Genomic DNA, 18,444 nt, shown 5'->3' with positions numbered 1-18,444 from the left:
CATTCTGATACCCTATGTCTTTTGGTTGGCACATTGAATCCATTTACATTCAGTGCTATTATAGAAAGATACGGGTTTAGAGTCATTGTGATGTCTGTATGTTTTATGCTTGTAGTGATGTCTCTGGTACTTTGTCTCACAGGATCCCCCTTAGGATCTCTTGTAGGGCTGGTTTAGTGGTGACAAATTCCTTCAGTTTTTCTTTGTTTGGGAAGACCTTTATCTCTCCTTCTATTCTGAATGACAGACTTGCTGGATAAAGGATTCTCGGCTGCATATTTTTTCTGTTTAGCACACTGAAGATATCGTGCCAAGCCTTTCTGGCCTGCCAAGTTTCAAAAGAGAGATTAGTCACGAGTCTTATAGGTCTCCCTTTATATGTGAGGGCACGTTTATCCCTTGCTGCTTTCAGAATTTTCTCTTTATCCTTGTATTTTGCCAGTTTCACTATGATATGTCGTGCAGAAGATTGATTCCAGTTACGTCTGAAGGGAGTTCTCTGTGCCTCTTGGATTTCAATGCCTTTTTCCTTCCCCAGGTCAGGGAAGTTCTCAGCTATAATTTCTTCAAGTACCCCTTCAGCACCTTTCCTTCTCTCTTCCTCCTCTGGGATACCAATTATGCGTATATTATTTCTTTTTAGTGTATCACTTAGTTCTCTAATTTTCCCCTCATACTCCTGGATTTTTTAATCTCTCTTTTTCTCAGCTTCCTCTTTTTCCATAACTTTATCTTCTAGTTCACCTATTCTCTCCTCTGCCTCTTCAAGCCAAGCTGTCGTGGTTTCCATTTTGTTTTGCATTTCGTTTAAAGCATTTTTCAGCTCCTCCTGACTGTTCCTTAGTCCCTTGATCTCTGTAGCAAGAGATTCTCTGCTGTCCTCTATACTGTTTTGAAGCCCAGCAATTAATTTTATGACTATTATTCTAAATTCACTTTCTGTTGTATTATTTAAATCCTTTTTGATCAGTTCATTAGCTGTTGTTATTTCCTGAAGATTCTTCTGAGGGGAATTCTTCCTTTTGGTCATTTTGGATAGTCCCTGGAGGGGTGCGGACCCGCAGGGCACTTCCCCTGTGCTGTGGTGTATAACTGGAGTTGGTGGGCGGGGCCGCAGTCAGTCCTGATGTCTGCCCCCAGCCCATCGCTGGGGCCACAGTCAGACTGGTGTGTGCCTTCTCTTCCCCTCTCCTAGGGGTGGGATTCACTGTGGGGTGGCGTGGCCTGTCTGGGCTACTTGCACACTGCCAGGCTTGTGGTGCTGTGGATCTGGCGTATTAGCTGGGATGGGTAGGCAAGTTTCACGGGGGCAGGAGGGGCAGGCTTAGCTTGCTTCTCCTTAGGTGATCCACTTCAGGAGGAGCCCTGTGGCAGCGGGAGGGTGTCAGATCTGCTGCCGGAGGTTTGGCTCCACAGAAGCACAGAGTTGGGTGTTTGCAGGGAGGGAGCAAGTTCCCTGGCAGGAACTGGTTCCCTTTGCGATTTTGGCTGGGGGATGGGTGAGGGAGATGGCGCTGGTGAGCGCCTTTGTTCCCCACCAAACTGAGCTCTGTTTTCCGGCAGCTCAGCAGCTCTCCCTCCCTTTGTCCTCCAGCCTTCCCACTTTCTGAGCAGAGCTGTTAACTTATGACCTCCCAGATCCTAAGTCCCACTTGCTGTCAGAACACACTCCGTCTGTCCCCTCCGCTTTTGCCAGCCAGACTCGGGGGCTCTGTTTGGCCTGTGAGCCGCCCTTCCACCCCAGCTCCCTCCCACCAGTCCGTGGAGCGCACACCGCCTCGCCTTCCTTCCTACCCTCTTCCGTGGGTCTCTCGTCTGCACTTGGCTCAGGAGACTCCGTTCTGCTAATCCTCTGGCAGTTTTCTGGGTTTTTTAGGCAGGTGTTGGTGGAATCTAAGTGATCAGCAGGACGCACGGTGAGCCCAGCGTCCTCCTACTCCACCATCTTCCCAGGTTCCTTCTCAAATAGGGAATTTAAAATACACATCATTCATAAGAAAAAGTGTCCAGTGGAAAAAGTCGACAGCATGCAAGAAAGGGTGGATAATGTAAGTGAAAGGTGAAAATTCTAACAAAGAATTAAAATAAAATATTCAAAATAAAAACATGTCCAAAGAAATAAAGAATGCTTTTCATGGGCTTATTATGAAATTGGGCACAATCAAAAAAAAAAATATCCATGAGCTAAAAGATATGGCAAAAGAAACTTGCCAGAATAAAATATGAAGAGAGGTAAAAAGAACCAAAACAAAACAAACAACAAATAGAAGAGCATATTTGAGAGCTGCATGGCAATTTCAAAATGTGGAACATAGGTGTAATTTGAATGCCAGAAGTAGAGAAAACATAGCATTAGAAAGATTCAAAATAAAAAAGGCCAAGAAGTTCCCAAAATTAATGGCATCCAATCAGATAACCAAGAACCTCAGAGAAGTACCAGGAGAGTAAGTTCCAAAGAGCACCTATACCTAGGAAGCTAGAGAAGCGGGGAGGAGGGGGTTCACACCTTACCTACAGAGCAATAAGGAAAAGAATTATAGTAGGCTTCTTGTCAGAAACCATTCAAACAAGAAAAGAATAGAGTAAAATATTTCAATTGTTGAAAAACAATAACTTCCCCACCAATAATTCTGTATTCATCAAAATTACCCTTCAAAAGTGAAAGGGAAATAAACACTTTCACAGAAAAACAAATATAATTTAATTTATTGCCAGCAGACATGTTCTGCATGAAATATTAAACATTCTTCAAGAAGAAGAAAAATCATATAGTCAGAAACTAATATCTATATAACAAAAAGAATAGTGTCAGAGGAGGAATAAATGCAAGTGAGATAAAATCTTAATCTTATTTTTAATTGATCTAAAAGATAACTGGCTAAAGTAATAACAGTAATGATATATTAGGTACTTATAGCATATAGATAAGTATATAGAAAAACAACAGTACCATAAGGATGTAGCAAAGAAATCAAGAATACTCTGTTATAAGATAACTATACTACATGTAAAGTATGTTACTTGAAAATCTGGAGAAACTACTAGTTAAAAATAGGTGTAATTGGTATGCTAAGTGGGAGGTGAAATGGGATGATATAAAAGAGTCAATTGAAAAAGCAAAGTAGGTAAAAAGGAGGGAGGACATAAAAAATGTAAACAAAGAACAAATGAAACAAATAGAAAAAAGTTGTAAACAATAGGTTGATATTAATCCATTTTTACCAATAATCACTTAGAGTGGACTAAAAAATGACATAACTATATGTTGACAAGAAATCCAGATTAAATATAACAATTCAAATATATTAAAATAAAGGAATAGAGAAACATATACAATGCTAATACTAATAGAATCAAAGTAGCTCTTACAATTTCACAAAAAACAGACTTCAGAATGGGCAAATATATCAGGCATTAGGAAAGGCATTATGTAGGTTAAGATAACAGTCACTTCTGCACAAATATAAAATAATCCTTAATGTGGATGTACCTAACAATAACACATCAAAATGTATGAGACAAAACTTATAAAACCACAGTGTGAAATAGAAAAATCCACTATTATAGTTGGAGTCCTCAACACCCCTCTTTCAGTAATTGATAGATCCAACAGGCAGAAAATCAGTAGGGAAATAGTTGACCTAAAAGGCACTATCAATCAACTTGATCTAATGGAATTTATAGAAAAATCCATCCAGCAGCAGCAGAATACACACGTTTCTCAAGCTCACACGAAATACCACCAAGACAGACCACATTGTGCTTCCTAAAATGCACCATAAGACATCTTAAAGGTTAGAATTAATACAAAATGTTCTCATATTACAGTGGAATTAAACTGGACTCAGTAACAAAAAGATAGCCACAACATCCCTAAATACTTGTAAAGTAAATAGTATCTTATAATTTAACACATGGAAGGAAGACAAAGTCTCAAGATAAATTTAAAATATATTGTGAACTGGGGCGCCTGGGTGGCGCAGTCGGTTAAGCGTCCGACTTCAGCCAGGTCACGATCTCGCGGTCCGTGAGTTCGAGCCCCGCGTCAGGCTCTGGGCTGATGGCTCGGAGCCTGGAGCCTGTTTCCGATTCTGTGTGTCCCTCTCTCTCTGCCCCTCCCCCGTTCATGCTCTGTCTCTCTCTGTACCAAAAATAAATAAAAAGCGTTGAAAAAAAAATTTAAAAAAAAAAAAAAAAAATAAAATATATTGTGAACTAAATGAAAATGAAAATACAATTATCAAAATTTGTAGTTATTGAAGCAAATGCAGTGCTTATATGGAAATAATAGCGTAAATGCATATATTATAAAAGAAGAAAGATGGAATACCAATAATATAAGCTTTTATCTTAGGAAAGTAGAGAAATTTATGCTTAAAGCAAAAGGAGAAAAAAATTAAAGCATAAATAAGTGGATTTGAAAACAATAGGGAAAATTAATGATGTCAAATGCTAGTTCTTAGAGAAGATCAATAAACTTAATTACTAATAACCAGGCTAACCAAGAAAAATAGAGTATGATACAAATTTCCATATTAAAAATGAATGAGAGATCATCACTACTCATCCCATGAAAAGTAAAAGGCTAATAAAGAAAACTACAAGAAAAATTATACCCACAAATTTGATACATTAGATTAAATATACTAGTTATGTAAAATCTTCCTGGGAAAAATAGATAATTGTTAAAGACCTATGTCTATTTAAGAAATTTCATCAATAGCTGATAAAATTTCAAAAAAGAAAGTACTGGGCCCAGATGTTTTCACTGCTTAATATTTTAAACAGTGAATTAATTCCAGTTTTATCCAATGTCTTTCACAAAATGTAAGTAGAAAGAACACCCTGTAACTCATTTGTGAGACTAGTGTTACCCTAATTCCAAAACAAGATAAAGACATTTCAAGACAGCAAAAGTGCAGACCAGTATCTCTTATGAACATCCTCAACAAGTTAGACAATATTCCTCGAAAAAAACATTAGCTGACAATATTTTTAAAAAGTAGAAAAAAGTATAAAAATAAATATACACCATGACCAAGTGGTATCTATTCCAGGTAGGCACGGGTATTTCAATGTTTGAAAAATCAAACTAATCCACCTCATCAACAGACTAGAGAATAAAACTCATATGAACATATCAATTAATGCAGAAAACCATTTGATATAAGCTAAAACCCATTCATGGTAAGAACTCTCAACATATTAGGAATCGAGGGGAACTCTATCATTTGGTTAGGAATATCTATAAAAAAGTAAAAAAGAGTAAGCTCCCTCCCCCACCCCTGAAACAAACAAAAAAACCCTAAAGCTAACCTCATACTTATTGGCAAGAAAGTGGAATATTTCCCCCTAAGAACATGAGCAAAACAGGGATATCCTTCTTTCCTCTTGCTGCTCCTACTCAATATCATACCAAAAATTCTTATAGATTAGTCTATGGGCTAAAAAAAATACTATAAAAATACAACAGACTGGGTGGCTTAAACAATAAACATTTATTCCTTTTCACAGTTCTGGGGACTGGAAGTCTAAGATCAGAGTGGGGTTCTAGTGAAAACCCGGCTCGTGGATGGCACCTTCTCAACTGTGTCCTCCCATGGCAGAGACAGAGCTAGGAAGCTCTTCGGTGTCTGTTCTTGTAAGAATACATATTCCTATTGAATTAGGGCCCCAGTTAACCTTAATTGTGTAGCCTTAATTAAGGGCCCATTTATAAACAAAGCCATACTAGAGGTCAGAGCTTCAATATATGAATTTGGTGGGGGTACACAAACATTCAGTCTGTAACACCTGATTAGTACAGTAAAACAAAAACTGCAAATAAAAGGTACATGTTGGAAAATGGTATTAAAAAGCAATATTTTAGGGGCGCCTGGGTGGCTCGGTCGGTTAAGCGTCCAACTTCGGCTCAGGTCATGATCTCACGGTCCGTGGGTTCGAGCCCCGCGTCAGGCTCTGTGCTGACAGCTCAGAGCCTGGAGCCTGTTTCAAATTCTGTGTCTCCCTCTCTCTCTGACCCTCCCCCGTTCATGTTCTGTCTCTCTCTGTCTCAAAAATAAATAAATGTTAAAAAAAAATTAAAAATAAAATAAAAAGCAATATTTTAGCATAAGGTATATTCTTTGCTACTAGTGTCTGATTACTTCTAGTCTCCTTTAGCTGACAGAACCAGGAAATACATGTGTGTATACTAACCTGTGTGTATACATATATCTATATGTATTTCTCTATGTAACCATCTCTATATTAAGCTGAGCATGACTTCATATTGTCTTCAACTCTAATCATATGGGTCTTTCTAGCCTTCTCTCCTTATTTCTAATTTCTCACTCAGCAGTGAGATACCTGATTCTTTTCATTCACCAACAATTTATTTAATCTTTGTTAATTTCTAAATATTTCATTTTTATGGTAACTGCAAATATATCATTACATAGGCAGGGAGTGGGAATTCTAGCTCCATTTAGATTTTGTCTCATATAAAACATATTTTATTTTGCTTAATAGAAAGGGTAATTACACTTCTTTCAAAAAATCATATGCATTAACTTGTATTACCCTCATTTCCTATAAATGTTTCTTTCACTTTGTGTTTGTTCAGTCCTTTGATTTGGCAACATGGAAAGCAGTGAGGAGTCACTGAGTTTTCTGGCAAATACTGCTGATTGTCATCTAAAGAGTCCTGCAGGGACAAAGAAAGCACCTCTCTCTCTCTCTCTCTCTCTCTCTTTCCTGATCTTGTGTGCTATGCCTAGAACACTCCACATTTATTACCAGAAAATATTCAGTACACCAAATGGGTGAAATGAAAAGGAGAATGAGGAGGGAAGCTGAGTAGAAGACTGATCACCATGACCACAAAATTTGTTTTCAGCAGCTTCCAACTTCCACGTTCTGTATCACCCTCTCCAATCCTAATGAAATACCATTGTCTTGTCTATATCAGTTTCTTTTTCCTAAACTCACCAATCCTGCAACTCTCCAGATAAGAAGCTATTTGCACTTCCTCATTTTGGCAGATAGTGTTAAATAATGTCTTCTAATGACTGCATTAAAAGGAACCCTACAGGGTAGTTAGTAATCGGGATAAAATATACAATACTGCAGTAACAAACCAGCCTGCAAGTCTCAGTGACTCAATAGTATAAAAGTTTATTTCTTATTCAAGCCAGTCTGAAGTATGATATCCCCTGTCTTGAAACTATTCCATGTGAAACATGGCCTCCAAGATCACTGTGCTAAAAACATAAAAGGGCTAAGAATCATGGAAGATCTTTATAAGAACCAGGCCTAGAAGGGGCTTCTATCACTTCAGCCCAGTTAGATAATCCTAGCATAACTACAGTAAGACTAGGAAATGTATATGTTCTATGTCTGGAAGATGGCAACATGTGTTAAACACATTGTTTGCATCAGCCACAACTGGCAGGAACCAAGAGTTTGAGTTTTTACTATCAAACTGCTATATATTATCATGGAGCATTCAGAGCTCTAATTTTGAAATGTATTTACTCATTGATTCATTTTACCATCTTACAATGACCAGGCAGAGATCTCTGCAAAAATCCAAACTGCAAAGGTAGATAGGACATGGTCCTTGTTTTGCAGGAGTTGGCTGGTAGGAAAAATTTTAAGTGAAGTAAATCTTACAACAGAAATATGTTCAGTGTATCTTGGGATTACAGAGGAAGGTGTAACCAACATTCACTGGGGGAACACAGGACTAACTTCACAGGAGAGGAATTGGCAGTATCTTCAAAAATAATTGAGCATCTTCCCAAAATGTAAGGCCACCTTCAGCGTTTCATATACATAGAAGGGTATGTACAAAGGGTTAGATCCTAAAGTATGGTATATGTAGAAATCAGGAAATAATATAGCCTGATGTGGTTCTAGAATGTTCAAGGGCTCATGTGCAGTGGTGATGTGTGTGTGTGCACATGTGTGTATAAGTTGAAGATATTATGACACTTCTTTCCTAAATACTTCATTAGGCACTTCCTGAAAATAAAGGCATTCACTTATTAAGCCAAATACCATTATTATACCTTAAAAACAATTATCCAATATAAGTTAAAACTAACTCTTTTTCCAAATTTCTTCCATTTTCCAAATGGAAAAAGAAAGTAGTTTACTTTCATACCAGGATCTAGTCAAGGTTTGTGCATTGCCTTCTGTTGTCATGTCTCTCTAATCTCATTTAATATGCAATAATTACCTCACTTCCTTTTTATTAAGGGCCTTGGCTTTTTAATAAAACCATTGCATGTATACACCATATTTTGCTTATCCATTCATCCATCAGTGGACTTCTAGGATATTTTAATGTTTTACCTATTGTAAATAAGGCTGCCATAAACACGGATGTACAAATATCTCTGTGATTGCAACTCTTTTGAGTATATATCAATGAGTGGAATTATTGGTCACATGGTAATTCTATTTTTCATTTTTTGGGAAATTACCATGTTTTCCATAGCAGCTGTATCATTTTACATTTCTACCAACAGTGGACATGGGTTACAATTTCTCCATAACCTCACCAATACTTGTTATTTATTTATTATTTTATGTTAGCCAATCTAACAGGCATGACATAGTACCTCCCTGTAGTTTTGATTTACATTTTTATAATTATTAATGATGACCATATGTTCATTGATTATTGGCCATTTGTATATCTTCTTTGGAGAAATATCTACAAATTTTTTCTTATTTTTGAATTGGGTTGTTTAGTTTTTGTTGTTTTTTAGTTTTGGGAGTTCTCTTTATATCCTGGATTGTAATCTCCTATCAGATGTATGATTTGCAAATATTTTCACCCACTCTGTGCATCATCTTTTTTCTGTTGATAGGAGTTTTTGATGCAAAATTTTATTAATTACCTTAAAGTTCAATTTTTTTTACTGTATCTTTTGTGTCTGTGCCTATCAAGAAATTATTGTCAAACCCAATGTCATGAAGATTTTTTTAAACATTTTTATTGTTTTAAGTTAACATTTAGAGTTTCACCCATTTTGACTTCTTATGTAACATTAGATAGTAGTCCAGCTTCATTCATGGGTATACAGTTTCCCAGCACCATTTGTTGAAAAGACTGGCCATTCACCATCAAATGGTGTTGGTGACATTGTCAAAATTCACTTGTTGATATGTACAAGGGTTTATTTCTGCACTCTCTATTCCATTGACCTATATGCCTGTTTTTACGCCAGTACCACACTATTTTTATCACGTTAGCTTTGTAGTAAGTTTTGAAAAAAGGAAGTATGAATTCCTTAGGTTTGGTTTTCTTTTTCAAGATTGTTTTGACTCTGGAATTCCTTGAGATTCTGTATGGATTTGAAGATGGGTTTTTCTATTTCTGCAAAAAATTGCCTTTATAATTTTGGTAGAGACTATATTGAACCTGTAGGTCTCTTTAGGTAGTATTGATATCTTAAAAATATTAAGTCTTTCAGTCGTAAGCATGGGGTATATTTATTTATTTCCTTTTATGTTTAATTTATTTCAACAACGTTTTATAATTTTCATTTTAAAGTCTTTCACTGCCTTTGTTAAGTTAAATGTCAAGTATTTTATTCTTTTATATACTATTGTAAGTGAAATTATTTTTCTTAGCTTTCTTTTCAGATCATATATTGGTAGGTATAGAAGATAAACTGATTTTTATGTCCTGACCTTGTGTCTTGCTACATTGCTGAATAATTTAGTATTTCTAACAGTTGTTTTGTGGAATCTTTAGGGGTTTACATGTATAAATCACTTATCTGCAAACATAAATAATTTTACTTTTTCCATTCCAATTTGGATGACTTTTATTTATTTTCTTGCCTGGTTGAAGTGGCTTCAACTTCCAGTACTACTTTGAACATAAATGGTGAAAGTAGTCATTCTTGCCTTGTTCCTGATCATTAGGGGAGAGTATTCAGTCTTTCACCATTGAGTATGATGTTTGCTGTGGGTTTTCATATATGACTTTTATTACATTAAGGCAGTTTCCTTCTAGTTCTAGTTTGTTGAGTTTTTATTATGAAACTGTGTGGAATTTTGTGATATGCCTTTCTGTATGAGTGTTTTGTTTTGTTTTTTTCTCATTCTGTTGATGTGGTATATTACATTAACCAGTTTTTATATGTTGAGCCATCCTCATTCCAAGAATAAATCCCATAGATCACCACACATCATGGTGTAAGATCCATTTAAATATGTTGCTTAACTCAGTTTTCTAATATTTTGTTCATAACTTTTATACCAGTGTTCATCAATGTGGTTTTGTTTCTTGCAGTGTGTTTGGCCTTAATAGCAGGGTAATACTGGTCTAATATTAGGAAGTGTAACTTCCTCATCATTTTTTTTAAAGGTTAATAAATATCTGTATTGGTTATTCTTTAAATGTTTGGGAGAATTCACCAGTGAAACCATCAGGTTCAGTGATTTTCGTTGTTGGGAATTTTTTGATAACTGATTTTATCTCTTTATTAGTAATAAGTATATTCAGCTTTTCTATTTCTTTATGATCAAATCTTCATAAGTTTAGGTTTCTAGGATTTTTTTCATTATTTAAGTTATCTAATAAATTGGTGTACAGTGTTCGTTTTATTTTATCATAATTCATTTTATTTCTGTAGAATAAATAGTGATTTACACTCTTTAATTTCATATTTTAGTAACTTGAATCTTATCTTTGTCCTAAACTCATCTAACTAGAGGTTTGTCAATTTGCTGATCTTTTCAAAGAACCCAATTTTAGTTTCATTGATTTTCTCTATCATTTTTCTATTTTTCTATTTGATATCTCTCTGCTTCAATCTTTACTATCTCTTACCTTCTGCTAAATTTGCATTTAGTTTGTTTTTCTCTTTCTAGTTCTTTAAATTTAAGTTGATTGAATATTTCTTGTTTTTTCATGTATGTGTTTGTACATGGAAAATTCCCCTTTTGCACTCCTTTTGCTGTGTTTCATAAGTTTTGCTGTGTTGTGTTTTATTTGTTGTTCATCTCTAGGTATTTCTAAATACTGGTCATTTCTTCCTTGCAATTTTTCTTCTAATGTCTTCTTTGACCTATTGATTGTTTAAGGGTTTGTTGTTTAATTTCAACAAATTTGTGAACCTTCTAATTTTATTTATTTTTAATTTTTTTAACGTTTATTTATTTTTGAGACAGAGAGAGACAGAGCATGAATGGGGGAGGGTCAGAGAGAGAGGGAGATGCAGAACCTGAAACAGGCTCCAGGCTCTGAGCTGTCAGCACAGAGCCTGACGTGGGGCTCAAACTCACGGACCACGAGATCATGACCTGAGCTGAAGTTGGACACTTAACCGACTGAGCCACGCAGGTGCCCCAAATTTTATTTTTTTTAATGACTTTGATCTCTATCCTCATCCCATTGTGGCAGGAGAAGATACTTTGTATAATATATATCTTTGTAAATATATTGATTTTTAATTGTGGCCTAACATATAATCTCTCCTGGAAAATGTCCCATGTGCTCTTGAGAAGAATGTGTATGCTGTTGTTTTAGGGTAGAATGTTCTGAATATCTGCTAAATATGTTAATTAAACACTCATTTTTTTTCTTATTCTCAGATTGTTCTATTCATTATTGAGAGTGGAGTGTTGAAATTTCTAACTATCATTGTAGGACTGTTCATTTCTCCCTTTGATTACATCAATTTTGCTTCATATGTTTTGATGGTATATTATTAGGCATGTAGATGTTTATAACTGTAAATCTTTTTTTCTTTATTGAAACATTTATTAAACATTTATGTAATGTCTTTTTTTGTCTCCTATAAAATTTTAAAATTTAAAGCTTATTTTGTTTCATATTAGTACATTCACCCCTGTTTCTGCTGGTTATTATTTGCATATGATATCTTTTTCCACCCTTACACTTTAAATCTATTTGTCTTTAGATACACAATATCTAAATAAATCACATATAGTTGAGTTATTTTTTATCCATTCTGCCAATTTCATCTTTGATTGGAGGGTTTAATTCATTTAAAGTTAAAGTGATTACTTCTGTTATTTAGTTATTTGTTTTCTATATGTCTTTTTTGTCACTCATTTCTTGCATTACTGTCTTCTTTTGTATATAGTTGATTTTTGAAGTGAATCATTTAAATTACTTTCTCATTTTCTTTTGTGTATATTCTATAGTTATTCCTTTGTGGTTACCATGGAAATTGCATTTAACATCCTAAAGTTGTAATACTCTAACTTGACTTTATACTAGCTTAACTTCACAGAAATCTGCTCTTTTATAGCTCTGTATTCACCTCTACAATTGTTGATGTTACAAAATTACATCTTTATTCATTGTGTGATAAAAATATAAGCTAATAATTCTTTTAAATGAACTAGTTTTCTAAATTATGTAGAAAACTAAATGTTGACTTATGAGCCAAAGTGTAATAATAATAAATTTTAGACTAATTGTATTAGACTAACTGTATTTAGACAGTAGAATTTTAAATCATGTAGAAACTGAAAATTAAAATCAAAAACCCTTGTTAAAATAATACTAGTTTTTATAATTGCCCATGTATTCATCTTTATTGAGATACTTATTTCCTCATATAGCTTGAGTTACTGCCTAAAATCCTTTAATTTAACCACACAAGACTCTGTTGAATATTTCTTGTGGAGTAATTCTAGTCATAATTAAATCTCTCAGCTTTTATCTGAGAATGTCATAATTTTCCTCACTGTTGAAGGATAATTTTGCTGAAGAAATGATTCTCAATTGACAGTTTTTTTTTTCTTTTAGTACTTTGAACTGCTTTCTGTTTTCCAAAGTTCCTGATGAAGAATCTGATAACTTTCTTATTGAGGATCCTTTGTATGTAACACATTACTTCTCTAATGTTGTTTTAAAGATTGTCTCTGTCTTCAGCTCTTGAAAGTTTGATTATAATTTGTCTTGTTATGGGTCTCTAATTTCATCTCACTTGGAATTAGTTGGACTTCTTGGGAGTTTATGTTTATGTATTTCATCAAATTTGAGAAGTTTTCAACAATTTTTTCTTTAAATATTTTCTACTTCTTTTTCTCTCTTCTCCCTTTGAAGTTCTCACAATGCATATGTTGATCTCTTGTTGCTGTCTCACAGTTCTCTGTTCAAGTTTCTTCAATCTTTTCTTCTTTCTACTCCTAAGACTTGATAATTTCTACTATTCTATCTGAATTTGTTCTATGATTCTTTCTCCTGCCTATTTACCTTCTCCTTCGAATTTCACTAGGAAATCTTTATTTTCAGTTATTTTCCCCTTAAACTACAACATTTCTTTTTGGTTCATTTTCAGGCCTTCTATCTCTTAATTAACATTTCCATTTTTCACACGTGATTTCTTGACTTTCTCCACATATTTCTTTAGTTTTTGAGCATCTTTAACATAGTTTGTCTAATAGGTTTTCCATCAGACCTTTCTCAGGAAGTTTCTACTGATTTCTTTCCTTTTGAATGGACTATATTTTTCCTATTTTTTGGTATACCTTGCTATTTCTTTTGTTGAACACTGGACATTTGAACCTAATAATGTGGTAACTGTGGAAATAAAATAATCTCTGTCTCCCAGGGTCTGTTGTTTTATTATTTTTATTTATTTATTTATTGTTTTAGGTTTTCTCTGCACTGAGGATCAGTATGAGATGTAAACAAAACATCTCAGAACTTTTCTGAGCTTGTGGCTTTCCCTGGGCATATGTGATATTTTCCCCCATATATTCAGTTACTTTGAATGTCCTAGTCTTTAATGGCTGGCAACCAAAGGAAGAAAAGTTGTTTTTTTTAATAAGAGAAGGGAAGAAAGTCCACCAGCCCTTTAAACCCCTAGAAGTCATTTCAGCCTGAGGAGGGTCTTGTAACAAGGGGAGAGTTGTAACAAGGTCTTCCTACCATTTTGTCTGCAGTTCTGTGATGAGAGGAAGCAGTGATCAGAGCACAGATCCTTGATATTTGGAACACAGGGTATTCTCCACCCATCCTGGTTTTTGCAAGCTGTGAGCAGGCTATTTATTACAGGAACATGTGCACAGCAGCTTGCCCTGGGGTTGGATGTGGAGGGTGGGCAACTGCTACTGTGTTAAGAGTTGTAATTGACATAAATGAAAATTTATCATCCAAGCCTTCTTCTGGAAGTTGCAAGCTTTCAACACATTCCAGAGTTTAAAAATACTTATATCAGAAAGATTTTGCTGGTGTAATTGTCTAGATGGGGAAGACGAATTCCTAGTGTTCCTTACATACTCATCATCCCAGAATAATTCTCCTCACCAAATGGTTTTAGGTCCTATTGATGATCCTAGATGGATGTTAAAACTGATGACTTTAAAATTTTATCATTTTATCTATATTAGCAGCATGTTTCTCTAAGGAAGAACTTTGCCACATCAGCTGAGAGTAAACTATAGTTCCTTCAAAAATAGGCATAAATGCTTGTTATTTTACTTTTAACTACTAATTTTAATAGCTATTAATTAGTGTAACAAGAATTTGCAATGGCGGCAATTTGTTTTATTTATTTATTTGTTTATTTTATTTTATTATTTTAGAGAGAGGGAGAGCATAAGTAGGAAAGAGGGGCAGAGGGAGAGACAGGATCTCAAGTAGCCTAAAGCAGGGCTCTATCCATGACCCTGGGATCTGAGAGGAAATCAAGAATTTGATGTTCAACTGATTGAACCACATAGGTGCCCCTTATTTTTTTTTATTATTATAGATTAAATCGATGTTTTTTTTTTAACTCAATCAATGTGTTATAATCTTCTTTATAGTTTTTTTTTTGTAAATTAATTTTCAAATTGACTCAACGTTAGAAAGTTGGAGCCTCTTTAATCTGGTTCCTTTGTCCTTTTGCCATGTACCCATTGGCCTTTGAATATTTCTTTGCTTTTTACACAGGGTGTCTCAAATTCTCCTTGCACTCTCTATGCCCCATACGTTTAATGAACCGTTTCATCCAATAGCTCTGATTTCTCTTAGGCTGTGGTGTTGTTTAAAAACCAAGCTGGTTGCTAAAGCTGCTCAGGCTGCTCACTGTTACTGTGGTGTTCTTGTTTCCAGTCCCTTTTAGTACACAGACTTGGGAATAGTCTGTTATTTAGGAGGATAATGCATGTGTGTGTGTGTGTGTGTGTGTGAGTGTGTGTGCGTGTGCACATACCCAAAACTGAAGAGTGTTGAGATACATTGTTAGGGTGACCTGGATAATAAGCTGAATAGTGTCTTAATTAAAACAATGCAATTAGAATAGAAACAATTTTGAGAAAATGTGAAAGTACTTTATAAACTTTAATATGATTGATAAATATACCAAATTTGACAAATATAATAAAATTGTTATAATGATAATAACAATGGTTATTGAATATGGTTGAATAAGCATCAATTTTTTTAACTAAAAGACATGAATTTAGTTAATAGCTTGGTCATCAACTCGTTTTATAAATTACCTCTAGGAACAGCTCATGCCTTGAGTCTGATCTATTAAAGTTAGTATAAATACTCACCTTACTGGGTAGAAGTTCAGTGAGGTGTATAAGCATTTTGAAGTCTCAAGTGTTAAATATAATAAAATATTATTATAATCTATGTACTATCTCTTGCAATGTATAACACACTCCAGGACAGAGTAAACGTCTTATATTAAGAACAATTAATTAAACTAGTTGGAGATAGAGGAGAAAGGAAATGGGAAGAATATAATTATGGAAAAAGAGGGAGAAAGAGTGGAGTTGAAGAATAGTAGAGGAAAAGAAAGATAGAGGAGCGTATTCAGGAATTCTCCAACAATATCAGTGTGTTACTGTGCCTACTCAGGAAAAGACCTGGTTGGCCTGTGTTTTCTGCACAAGACTGCATCATATTGAGAGAAGAAAGAGCCTCATGGCATACTCTGCATAGTGATTATAGTTATGAAACAAGCTTGCTTTTACCATAGATGCAATGGAGTTCTCCAGAAAAGCATCCATAACTCCTTAGTAAGGACAAGCTTACTGAGTTGGGTTGATGAAAAAGAAACAGAAGAAAAGTCTTTGTTTTGGTTTTAAGAGCTTGGCCTCTTCTCAAGAATGTTGATAACCATAAAAGGGAAATCATCCCTTTTACCGCATCACCTCCTCAATTTCCCAGGACTTGGTATGAAATAAAATGTCTCTGTATCCTTTCCTTGTTTCTCAGTCCCAATGTAATTGACACAAAATATCTTATGCATTGACTGTATAATCTCTAGTGAAGGGGTCTATGGATTTCCAATGTGGAAGCAATCTTATTGTCCATCAATTGATGAATAGATAAAGAAAAAGAAGATGTGGTATATATATGGATATTATTCAGCCATAAAGAGAATGAAATCTTACCATTTGCAATGACATGGATAGAGCTAGAGAGTATAATGCTAAGAAAAATAAGTCAGAGAAAGACAAATACCATTGTATTTCACTTATATGTGAAATTTAAGAAACAAAACAACCAAGCAAAATGAAAAATATTAGAGAGAGAGAGTCAAAGCAAGAAACAGACCCTTAACTGTAGAGAACAAACTGATGGTTACCAGCAGGGAGGTGGATGAGGGAATGGGTGAAATAGGTGATGGGGATTAAGGAATGCACTTATGGTGAGCACTGGGTGATATATGGAATTATTAAATCACTATATTGTGCACATGAAACTAATATAACACTTTGTGTTAACTAACTTGAATTAAAATAAACACTTAAAGTAAAATATATATATATATATATATATATATATATATATATATATAAGTTTTCATAAACTTACATGTAGAATCATATGGAAATTGCCATATGGTTAATTCATTGAAATGGCACTACATATAATCCATCTTTCAAGTAACATCTTTCATTAAAATATAATTGTTTGTAAACATATGTGTAGAAGTACATAAGAATATCCCTGTTTATAACTCATTAAAACTACATTAAATATTAAAAATTAATAAAATAAAAGATAAAAACATTTTTATAATATGTTAGTTTAAAAGCTAGCATTATTATTTTATTTGTAACTCCACATTTTGTTTTCTATATGATTTAAAAGACTAATGCATTTTTAAAATTATTAGTTTATGTTTAGGGACAGGCAATTGATAAACATGTAATTTTGTTACATCAACAGCCGAAGGAATGTGAATCAAGCTTTTAAAAGAGAAAATCTTTTTTATGTTATTGAAGTCAAACTGGTAAAAAATTCAAAATAGAGTGTTATAACTTTAGAATGTTAAATATAATCCCCATGGTAACTACATGGAAAATAACTAGATAAATATGCAAAAATAATTTTTAATCACAAAACACGAAAGGTGACAGTTATACAAAACATGCAAGGAGAAAAGCTATAAGATATATAGCAAACAAATAGCAAAATGAGAGCAGTCCCTCCTTATCAATAATCACTTTAACTTTAAATAAATTAAATTATCCAATAAAAAGAAATTGTAGAATCAATAAAACACTTGATTTAACTGTTGTATAAAATATGTTATCTAAAAGAAACTCATGTTAGAGCCAAAGAAATCTAGAGTAAATTTTAAAGAATGAAGAAATATTTCATGCAAATAGTAACCAGAAGAGAGCACAGTGGCTATACTAAAATCCAACTACATGGACTTTAAATTAAAAAAAAAAAAAAATACACGAGACAAAGAAAGACAGTATATTACAATAAAAATTTCAGTAGAGCAAGAATATACAGCCATTGTAAACATTTACGCACTTAATAATATGAAATAAAAACATGAAGCAAAATTTGCAGAATCAAAGGAAAAATAAACAGTTGTATATTAATAGTACAAATTGAGTCAGTGATGAAAAACCTAATGAAGATTTGGAAACAATGGCTTCACTGGTAAGTTTTATTAAACATGTGAAGAGCTACCACAACTCCTTTTAAAACTTTATTTTATTTTATTTTATTTTATTATTTTTTTAAGTATATGAAATTTATTGTCAAATTGGTTTCCATACAACACCCAGTGCTCATAAAACTTTTCTTTAAAAAATAAAAGAGAACATTATCTGACTCATTTAGAGACCAGTATTACACTGATATCAAAGCCATGAAAGACACAACAGGTAACAGAAACTACAGACCAATACCCTTTATAAACATTAATTCAAAAGTCCTCAACAAAATTCTACAAAACTGAATTCAGCAGCATATTAGAATGATTAAATGTCATAAGCAAGTGGGATTAATTCCTACAATTCAGGCATGATACAACACAGGAAAACTGATCGCTGTAAAACACCACATCAAGAAAATGAAATTTAAAAACAAATGATCACATCAGTTGATGCAGAAAAAGCTTTTGACAAAATTCAACACCCTTTCATGATAAAAACACTCAACAAACTGGGAGTAGAAAGAAACTGAAAGACATAAATGAAAAATCCACAGTGAACATCATC

This window comes from Neofelis nebulosa, chromosome 2 (genome assembly GCF_028018385.1).
Source record: "Neofelis nebulosa isolate mNeoNeb1 chromosome 2, mNeoNeb1.pri, whole genome shotgun sequence".
Taxonomy (NCBI): Eukaryota; Metazoa; Chordata; class Mammalia; order Carnivora; family Felidae; genus Neofelis; species Neofelis nebulosa.
The sequence above is the reverse complement of the archived record's forward strand: the minus strand, read 5'-3'. Positions refer to the sequence as shown.